The sequence below is a fragment of the Tauraco erythrolophus genome, chromosome 8 (assembly GCF_009769465.1).
Source record: "Tauraco erythrolophus isolate bTauEry1 chromosome 8, bTauEry1.pri, whole genome shotgun sequence".
NCBI classification, from domain to species: domain Eukaryota; kingdom Metazoa; phylum Chordata; class Aves; order Musophagiformes; family Musophagidae; genus Tauraco; species Tauraco erythrolophus.
In genome coordinates, this window is record NC_141472.1 from 6,746,104 (window position 1) to 6,757,068 (window position 10,965).

The 10,965-nt window shown below is 57.4% G+C and overlaps 2 non-coding genes across 2 annotated transcripts; both read right to left on the reverse strand.

Moving 5' to 3' along the window:
• Positions 1-5,883: 5,883 nt before the first annotated feature.
• TRNAP-AGG (transfer RNA proline (anticodon AGG)) lies at positions 5,884-5,955 on the reverse strand. The gene has a single exon. It is a non-coding gene; the product is annotated as a tRNA-Pro (tRNA).
• A 602-nt stretch (positions 5,956-6,557) lies between these two features.
• Positions 6,558-6,629, reverse strand: TRNAA-UGC (transfer RNA alanine (anticodon UGC)). The gene has a single exon. It is a non-coding gene; the product is annotated as a tRNA-Ala (tRNA).
• Positions 6,630-10,965: the final 4,336 nt, after the last annotated feature.

Sequence of the window (10,965 nt, forward strand, 5' to 3'; positions counted from 1 at the left end):
CTTATGGAACAGCAGAGGGAAGAGGGAGGGCAGTGCCCTGGGGCTGACCCCACCTGAGCTGGGCACCAGTTGGCCTGCGCTGTGCTCAGAGCCGTGGGGGACAGGGCCTGCACTGGACGCCAGCTACGTGTAAGGGTATGATTCTCACTTAGGGTGCGAGAGGTCCTGGGTTCAACTACTGAATGAGCCCTGCTTTTGGGCACTCAATGCCGGGCACTTCCCAAAGCCTCTCTGCCTGTGACCCCACCACAACCTCCCTAACAGCTCTTGGAGGTTCCTCCTGACCACACCAATGTGCCCAGCCAGGATGTGGCACTGACCCCACTCGGCTGCCTACTGCTGCCCACACACTGCCCTCACCCTGCCCCACTTATGCCATGCTCCCATGCACTGACAAGGGAGGGGGATGCCCAAAAGGAGGGCACTTCTGGCACCTGAACCCGGCACCTCTTGCACCCTCAGTGACAATCACAGCCCTACACCAACGAGCCAGGGTTTGGCTCCCAGTGACTGGGCTCCAGTGCTGACCCTGTCCCCAACATCCAGAGAGGAGCCCCAGGAGTGAAACCACCTGCCCCAGCACACACACATGCAGAGCCAGCACTGCAACACGGATGGACAAGGCTGCATGGGCAGTAAATCTGGGTGAGACGGGCTGTGTCACCCGTTTTGGAGATTCCATTGGCCTCGGTGAGCTGCTGATGTTTGTGCCGTTGCATCCCGGAGCCAGTCACTCCAGATGGCAGCAAAGCCTTCTTGATAACGGGGCTGGGATGGAGCTCCTGTTGAGCCACCACAATGGGCAACACAAAAATACAAGAGCAGCAAATTCAGTCCTGTGTTAAAATCGTTGTGGTGAAAGCTCTGCCGGGCTTCTCACCTTTCCCAGCAAGCCTGCTGCAGTCCCACGGCCCGGGCTCAGGGCCTTCCGAGACAGCTCGCTACTTTCTCCTCTTGATTATTACCCGGGCACGGAGGATGGCAACTCCTACAGCTCAGCAAGGGGAAAGTTACGTGTTCCCCGGCAGGCCTTCTGCTACAGCTGGGAGAGCTCACACGAGATGTAAGACCTTCTAAGGGTGGTGGGATGCGCGTTAGCAGCCCCCATCACTGTGCAGGAAAAAACACACGGACACCAGCAGACTGCAAAACAGCATGTGATGCTCCTCGTGCCGCTACCTACAGCCTCGGAGATGACTTTGAGCAGGCTCTCCCAAAAGACAGAGGTCAGAGCTGCTGCTCATCGTCTCACAGCACCTCCAGGTCAAAGAATTTACAAGCTAAACCCGAGAAAATCACTCAGAAGGAAAAACGCCGCGCTCGGAGAAAGGGGAAAGGAGCAGAGCAACAAGCAGGTGGTTCCCATGGGCTCTTGGTCTTCGTATTTTTTTGCTTCCCCACTGTGCAGGTGGGAGATGTCCTCTTCAGTCAGTCAAACTGCTGCTGGAGCTGCTGGAATGCTGGAGGAGGTAAAAACGATGTTAGGATAGCACAGAAACAGCCCTCTTTCACAGTCCGTGGAGAGGTGACAGCCATCCCGTGGTGGGTGCCCATTCCCAGTGCCCAGCTGGGTCCCGACTGAGCCCACAGCAGCGGTGGCCACAGACCCCCCTTTCCCCAGGGGTCTTTGCACACCAGTAAAAGGTGCACCCTCAGGTCCGTACGCTGGCTGGATTGCCCGCCGGCAATTAGCTGATATCCAGGCCCCGGCGGCCACGCAGGGAGTGAGCCCGTGTGGGAGTCAGCACAGCACCACGGCCTCAGACAGCAAACCCCAGCTGGGACACCTTGGCTTGGAGATAAAAGAGCTGCTAATGACACCACTGCCATGCTTCTTGCGATGCTGTTACAAACCACCTTGCAGAGCTTGGAGCCATTGTTTTTCTGCTTGGAGAATAGAGTTACAGGCATATCGTGGGGGTTTTATTAATATTTTGCAAGGCTGTTGAGGCCAATAAAGCAAATTCCAGAAGGGCTCTGCCCACTGCCGGCAAGGGCAAATCTCAGGTTCCAGACTGCTCAACAGCAAGACGAGCTGACGGTTTGCTTTGTCTGGCATGTGCTCCTACCTCCTGGGGTCTCGTTTAGCAGTCTCTCTCTCAGACCTACTCTGGATGATGCCCATCCCTGGAAGGGCATTTGTGCTGCATCAGGAATTCCTTTTCCATTTTTCTCACTTTTTTATGAGGGAACTGAGCTGCAACTTTCCTGCAGGACGTTGAGCGAAAGTTCCTTAGGGAGACATGAATCAGTCTCGGGTGAGCAGAACAAAGTCCTGGGATTTAATACATGATGTCATGCACCCTGCACTGTGTCACTGTTTCGAATAGCTTCAAGGAATTTCATGGATCACATTTAGGAAGACTTACTTGAAATGCCTCCTGCTTGCCTATTTATTAACCAAGTGGGAGTCTCCAGGTCTCAAAAAATTCACTGAGATGCTGGCAGCCCACTCAGGCTCTGGAGGAAGCCCCAGCCACCCCAGCGGGATGCTGTGCCATGGGTGGGGAGTCCTGCTGGACCACAGCAGAGATTTAACCTTACCTTATGTCTGTGGTGCTTGCAGTGCTTCTTGTGCTTCTTACAGTGGGTGCCCTGGCATTCCCGGTGGTGGCGGATGAGGGTGCCCATGGGGATGAGGTCCCGGTGGGGGGGGCCCATGGGGGTGATGCCCTGGCGGGGGGTGCCCGTGAGGATCATGTCCTGGTGGAGGTGGTCCATGAGGATGATGTCCTGGAGGTGGGTGGGGGCCAGGCGGAGGTGGGACACAGGGATTGCCAACAGGCGGACCTGGTGGAGCGCCGGGACCATGGTGTCCCGGAGGGCCAGGTGGGCAAACTTGGACTGGTGGTGGCGGCACCCCTCCGGGCGTGCCTAGGAAGAAGAGGGAGCTGTTAGTGAGCAGAGCTGGGTTCTCCCGGAAGAGGCAATGCAGGAAGCTGCAGTACCTGAGCACCCAAAGGACCCCTCCAGGTCCACCCCCTCCACACAAGTAATGCCCACTCCCCTTTGGTACGCAGGTAATCCCTCTGGGTCTGCCTCACGACTGCACTGAGACCCTCTCTGATCCCCGATGGCCATGTGGTACCCACAACCCTGCCCAGCCCCGCAACGTCTTACCTGGATTGGGGTTCCACATCCTCCACGGCCCTCAAGCTGCAAGGGAAGGACAGGCACCATCAGTGATCCCTCACAGCGTTTCCTATCACAGGGACTCCTCACCCTGCCAGCAGCCAGGACCCAGCTCTTCTGCCCCGGGCACAGAGATCGTGCCCCCTTCCGCAGGAGTGCTGTTCCCCCACAGACCCCAACAGCCTCCCTGTCCCTTCGGGTGACAGTGTCAACCCCAGGACTGACACAATCCCACTGACCCATGCTCCCCGGCTGTCCTGCAGCCCCACCAGCCCCTGCTGCCTCAGGGACCTGCTTTTACTAACTGAACCTGCAGAAAGGCTCCCAGCCAAGGAGATGCTGGCAGCACCCTTGATCGCCGTCCTTAGCACAGCTCTCCCGAGGTGACTGACATCCACTAAATAGCAGGGCCCCGCCCAGATGAGGAGGGGTGTGGTGGCCAGAGGTGACACTGCTGAGGTGTGGAACCGGCCACACCACTCCCTCCACCACGGCTGTCACCATGGGCACGCAGGAAAAGTCAACACACTGCTCCCACCCGGGACAAAAGTCCAACAGTGCTCATAAAAACAGATGGAGGGTGGTGGTTTCACCTCTCAGCATCAGCTGATGGGGTGAGTCACGCGTGCCCCTGCAAACCCTGGCTTGGTGCCCTCAGCATGAGCGGAGATGGCACAGGGGGCTCACCCTTCAGCTGGCACTGCTGCAGCACAGCAGGTGCTTGGGGTGGGTTGCTGCTGAAGGTGATGCCATGGTGTGCAGCTGGAGGAGGTGATACCTGCTGTCAGACCAGTCAACGGAGAAAGGCGACAGGGTTGGGAGCCTGGATGCTCTGCTCTTTCTCTCAGGTGTCTGTGAGGAGGAGACAGAGCTGCTCCCACTCCGCCCGCATCTCCCTGCTAACACCCTGGATGCTGCCCCGTGTTTGGCAGCACTCCCTTCCCAGGCCAGTCAGCCATGCAACAGGCTGGTCTCGTCACACGCTGTCAAAAAGACATCACAAAGAGGTACTGCCCAGGTCCTGCCCCAGCCCTGCGGGAAGGGAGGTGACTCAGGGTGTTTTCTGGGCACAGAAACACAGAGGGGTGTGTGGGGTCAGGAGGTGTCCGTGCATGGGGATCTCCTCCCTAGCAGCATCACGGGGTCCCTACCATGCTCTCGGATGGGAGCCTTGTGGCTCCAGGCACCACCAACCCAGCTGTCTCCCAAATGCAAGGACATCCACTACCCGACCCCTTCTCACTTGCCACTGCTCTCTCCAACAGATTTTTCATCCACCCCTGGGCTTATGCATTCTACACTGGGTGCTGCAGCACCTCCAGGAGCCTCTTCTTGGAGGGCAGCACATGAGCCAGAGGCAGGGAAGTTTGGACTGGGGATGGAGTGGAGGATTTAACATGCACACACTCAGGTTTGGTCACAAAACCTCCTCCCGCTGCCTGGCCACGTGGCCTGGAGTCCCCTCACCCCACGTTCACAACTGTCAACGTTTGGGAGCAGGGACCGCCCTGCACCTTCACAGCACCCGGCAGAGATGTCCCTGGGCTGTGAGGAGGAGCGGGGTGCAGGTGCCACTCCCAAACCAAGCTGAGTGCAAGATGCAGGCAGCAGGATCCCTCGATCCAGGCAGGGATGGGCACCACGACAAGAAGAAGGATGGGGGTCCCTACTCGATGATGCGCTCCCACGGGTGAAATGGAGACAGAGTCCAGGCTCAGCCAGCTGACCACCTGCAAGGAGCAGCACCACCGCGTCAGGCCTGTCGTGACACGTCCCATGGCATCCTTGTTCCCTGCTGTTCATTAACTGGCTGATCCAGCCTAGGACAGAGTACTGGGGCCACCACCCAGGGAGAGGACAGCTGGCGTCACCAGCCTGTCCCATCCCAGACTTGGGGCACACCGCCTGCAAACAACTGGAAACTGCACTGAGAAATAATTAACTTGCTCTTATCTAGTTCGTTCCCCATAGGCTGGAAAAGTCCCAAAATGTTGGGGACCCAAAATTGGGAGCCCACTCTGGTTTTGCAAGCTGCGGAGGAGGGAGGAGAGTCTATGGGCTGGGCATACTGGGCATCACGAGCCACCCTCCCAGGGACAGCATCTCCCTCCCTGGCTGGCATCTGCCACCACCACCTCCCTGTTCAGCAGCACCCAAAGCATTTCATCAGCTCCTCTCTGTGCGAAGGGACTATGCCAGCCCCCTGCACCCTCCCCAAAGCTGGCAAGATGCAGTTCGGCCCTGCCCAGTCTGTGCCACCTGGCCGGGTGCTGCCAGGCTCACCTTCTCGGGGAGAGCCTCATACTCCCCAGTGCGGATGGCGGGCAGGCTTTCCTGCTCTCCTCCCTCGCTGCCTCTGCTTACAGGTAAACCGCAGGAATGTAGCTCAGTGGGAGAGCCTTGATTTGCTTATAAGAACCCATGGTTCAACCCCCAGCATCTCCAGCTTTTGCATCCCCAGACTCCCCTCTCTGCTGGCAGTGGAGCTGTCAGAGCCCCCGAAAACTCCTAGAAAAGCTTTGGTGCTGCCTGTGGGCATGGCTGGCCTGGCGCTACTTCCCAGCACCTGCCTCCAGCGGGGAATGCCTGTGACCCTTTCGCTCCCCTACCCAGATGCTCGGGGTGTCACAAGAAGGCACCTTGTGTCCCTTCTCCACAGGGCTTGGAGTGTCTCTTTGGGTGAATTTTGGTGGGTAACACCTGGGTAGGGGAGCAGCTGGATGGGAAGAGACGGGTGGATGCCCAAAAGGAGGGCTCGTCCGGGAGTTGAACCCGGGACCTCTCGCACCCTAAGCGAGAATCATACCCCTAGACCAACGAGCCGGGGTGCACAGCTGCCTGAGCACCCCCAGCCTGTGCCGTGCACTGGGCTGCTGCAGGGGCACTGCTGCCCAGGGACCCTGGTGCCCCAGGAGTCACTTTCTGGGGACACATCCTGCCGCCAGCCCCTGGGGAGCAGAGCGGGGCTGAAGATGTGTGCAGGGATGCACCGGACACCCCAGAGACTTTCCCACTTCCCAGGAAAACAGGGCACCCAGGGAGGACCAGGGGGAGCCCAGGGCAGGGGGCAGATGTGTCCCTGGGGTGCCCATGGCTGGGGCTGTGATGGCTGAGGGGTGAAGGCGTTGGACTCCAAATCCAATTGGGTTCCAAAGCTGCCCACAGCGAGAGCTTCTACCCACTGCCCATGCTGGGGGTCCTGGGGAGCAGCTGTCCCCACCATTGCAGATGCTGGTGCTGCTGTTGCTGTGCCTTCAGCTGCAGGAAACGGGCATTTCCTCACAGCCTGTGAGTGCCAGCAACCAGACCCAGGCCAGCCGTGCCTGCAGCAAACTCCAGGGCCTTTTTGGGATGTGGGGGGGATCTGGGGTGCTCTGACAGCCTCACAGCCAGCAGGAAGGAGGCTGCGGGGAGGCAAAAGTACATGGAGATGCTGGGGGTTGAACCCAGGGCCTCTTACATGCAAAGCAAGCGCTCTCCCACTGAGCTACATCCCCCTGGACATGGATGGATACTGGTGGGGGCCTGACCAAATCCCTTCACCCCACAATGCCCACGCCTTACCCCTCTCTACCTCAAGGGCCTTCATCACACAAACACACCCTCAGGGCACACGCTGCTGACAATACCCGCTCTGCTCTGCACTGCCCACCGCTGCCTTCAGATGCCCTTTCCCACTTCTTCCTCCCAAAGCCTCCACTTGCCTCCCTGCCTGTGGCCTCAGTACCACCTCCCTAACAGCTCCTGGGGGTCCCTCCTGACCACACCAACGTGCCCAGCCAGGACGGAGCTCTGACCCCGCTCTGCTGCCTACTGCTGCCCACGCACTGCCCTCACCCTGCCCCACTTATGCCATGCTCCCACGTGCTGACAAGGGAGGGGGCTGCCTAAAAGGAGGGCACTTCTGGCACCTCAACCCGGCACCTCTTGCACCCTCAGTGACAATCACAGCCCTATACCAATGAGTCAGGTTTGGGCTCCCCAAGATGGGGCTCCAGTGCTGACCCTGTTCCCCACAGACACATGGCCCTGGGCACTGCGCAGACCAGCCGGTGCCCAGAGCAGGTGGGGGTGTCCCAGGGCACTGCCCTCTCCTTCTTCTTTGCTCTCCAGTCAGTGGTTCCCCAGTTCCCTGGGGACATGGCACAGGGCGATGTGGGGCAGTCCACTCAGCAGCCCAGGAAAACGCCACTTCCTCACCTTTCCTGGGACTGCAAAGCTGGGCAAAACTTGTAGGTGCCTGTGCCCCTCCTATCATAGGAGTCATCACTGCCCCAACCTGGGGTATTGCGGGGCTGCCTGTGCACCCCTGAATCCCCCGTCCTGGCCACCCAACTCTGTCCCAGTCGCCCCGGGTGCCCTGTTTTCCTGGGAAGCAGGTGGTGGAGGTGGGATGGGTAGGAGAGGCTGGGTAGGGCACAGGTTGTGTAGAGAGGGGACCCCAGGCAAAGGGCACAGAGGAGCCGCAAGTGCGGGTGCAGGGAAGGGTTCCTGGCACAGGCATGGGCACAAGGCAGGGCAGGCACGGCGGTGGGGATCTGTGGCCATGCGTGTTGCAGTGTCACTGCCCCGTTCTCCCTCCTTCAGAAAGGAGAGCTGTCGGGAAGCTTCGAGGGCTGCAGGGCAAAACACGACTGCATCCAGAGAGGAGCCCCAGGAGTGAAACCCCCTGCCCCAGCACACACACGTGCAGAGCCAGCACTGCAACACGGATGGACAAGGCTGTAAATCTGGGTGAGACGGGCTGTGTCACCCGTTTTGGAGATTCCCTCGGCCTCGGTGAGCTGCTCATGTTTGTGCCATTGCATCCCAGAGCCAGTCACCCCAGATGGCAGCAAAGCCTTCTTGATAATGGGGCTGGGGGCTCGTGTTTAGCCACCACAATGGGCAACACAAAAATACAAGAGCAGCAAAATCAGCCCTGTGTTAAAATCGTTGTGGTGAAAGCTCTGCCGGGCTTCTCACCTTTCCCAGCAAGCCTGCCGCAGTCCCATGGCTCGGGCTCAGGGCCTTCCAAGACAGCTCGCTACTTTCTCCTCTTGATTATTACCCAGGCATGGAGGATGGCAACTCCTACAGCTCAGCAAGGGGAAAGTTACGCGTTCCCCAGCAGCCCTTCTGCTACAGCTGGGAGAGCTCACACGAGATGTAAGACCTTCTAAGGGTGGTGGGATGCGCGTTAGCAGCCCCCATCATTGTGCAGGAAAAAACACACGGACACCAGCAGACTGCAAACCAGCATGTGATGCTCCCCGCGCCGCTACCTACAGCCTCGGAGATGACTTTGAGCAGGCTCTCCCGAAAGACAGAGGTCGGAGCTGCTGCTCATCATCTCACAGCGACTCCAGGTCAAAGAATTTACAAGCTAAATCTGAGAAAATCACTCAGAAGGCAAAACACCGTGCACAGAGAAAGGGGAAAGGAGCAGAGCAAAAAGCAGGTGGTTCCTATGGGGCGTTGGTCTTCATGTTTTGTCACTTCCCCACTGTGCGGGTCGGAGATGTCCTCTTCAGTCAGTCTGAACTGCTGCTGGAGCTGCTGGAGTGCTGTAAAAAAAAAAAAAAAACAAATGACATTAGGATAGCACAGAAACAGCCCTCTTTCACAGTCCATCGAGAGGTGACAGCCATCCTGTGGTGGGTGCACAGCACCACGGCCTCAGACAGCAAACCCCAGCTGGGACACCTTGGCTTGGAGATAAAAGAGCTGCTAATGACACCACTGCCATGCTTCTTGCGATGCTGTTACAAACCCCCTTGCAGAGCTTGGAGCCATTGTTTTTCTGCTTGGAGAATAGAGTTACGGGCATGTTGTGGGGGTTTTATTAATATTTTGCAAGGCTGTTGAGGCCAATAAAGCAAACTCCAGAAGGGCCCTGCCCACTGCCGGCAAGGGCAAATCTCAGGTTCCAGACTGCTCAACAGCAAGACGAGCTGACGGTTTGCTTTGTCTGGGATGTGCTCCTACCTCCTGGGGTCTCGTTTAGCAGTCTCTCACTCAGACCTACTCTGGGTGATGCCCATCCCTGGAAGGGCATTTGTGCTGCATCAGGAATTCCTTTTCCTTTTTTTTTTGTTTTTTTTTGTGAGGGAACTGAACTGCTCCTTGCTAGCAGGGTGCTGAGTGAATGTCCCTTAGGGAGACACAAATCGGCCTTGGGTGAGCAGGACGAAGTCCTGAGATTTAATACACGATGTCGTGCACCCTGAGCTATGTCACTGTCTCGAATGGCTTCAAGGAATTTCATGGATTGCATTTAGGAAGACTTACTTGAAATGCCTCCTGCTTGCCTATTTATTAACCACTGTCCTGGTTTCAGCTGGGACAGAGTTAGCACTTCTTTTTAACAGCTGGAAGAGCTCCGTGTTTTGATTTTACTCTGAGACTTGCTCTGAGAAGAATGCCAATAGCTCACTGCTGTTTATAGCTGGCACTGAGACATCAAGGACTTTTCAGCTGCCATGTTCTTGCCAGTGTGCAGGAGCACAACAGGATAGGGGGGAACATGGCCAGGATGGGGGGTCCACGACTCTCCTTATGATTTGTACTGAGACTTAGGATTGAGGGCCAAACTGGCCAATGCAGTATTCCATATCATGCAGTGTCATGCCCAGTATAAAATGAAGGTCAGCCGGAAAGAAGGGCCTTTACTCTTCCGGAGCTCTCACTCCCGGACTCTCAGAGTGCCCTCTGTCTTGCTCCCTATTTTCAGGTCTCTTGCTCGTTTGGGATCGCGGTGTCGGGACTTATCTGTTTCGAGATCGTTATTTTGGGATGAGACAGGCCTCGTTCAAGGGGTGGTGAGCAATTACACCGTACATCACTCGTTTGTATACATTTATCGTTGTACATATATGTATATATTCATATATCATTAGTAGTAGTATTAAATTGTTCTTATCTCAACCCACAAGTCTCTTTCCCTTTTCTCCTTTGATTCTCTTCCCCATCCCTGGTTGGGTGGGGGATGGTGAGCGAGTGGTTGTGTACAGTTTAGTTGCCGGTCAACCTAAACCACGACAACCACATGGGATTCTCCAGGTCTAAAAAAAGCCACTGAGGTGTTGGCAGCCCACTCACGCTGCTCTGGGTTGAAGGGAGGAAGCCCCAGCCACCCCAGGTGGATGCTGTGCTGTGCATGGGGAGTCCCACAGGACCACAGCAGAGATTTGACCACAGCACTGCTGCCTCACCCTTACCTTGCGTCCATGGTGCTTGCAGTGCTTCTTCTTGTGCTTCTTATGGTGCTTGTCATGGCAGCCAGGGGGGCATGCTGGGCACCCCGACATCTCTGGTGGTGGTGGATGTGGGTGCCCATGGTGGTGATGTCCTGGTGGGTGGTGCCCATGGTGATGATGCCCTGGTGGGTGGTGCCCATGATGGTGATGCCCATGGTGGTGATGTCCTGGTGGGTAAGGGCCAGGTGGAGGTGGTGCATAGGGATGGCCACCTGGGGGAACTGGTGGAGTGCCGGGAACAGGGTGTCCCGGAGGGCCAGGCGGGCAAACTTGCGGTGGTGGCACCCCTACAGGCATGCATAGAAAGAAGATGGGAGTCGTTAGCAAGTAGAGCTGAGCTCTCCCGGGAGAGGCAATACAGGGAGCTGGTGTACTCGAGCACCCAAAGGACCTCTCCTGGTCTACACCCTCCTCATAAATGATGCCCCTGTCCCCTTTGGAACACAGGTAATCCCTCTAGGTGCCCCTTGCGACTGCACTGAGACCCTCTCTGATCCCTGATGGCCATAAGGTACCCACAACCCTGCCCAAACCCACAACCTCTCACCTGGGTTGGAGTTCCACATCCTCCGCGGCCCCAAAGCTGCAAGGGAAG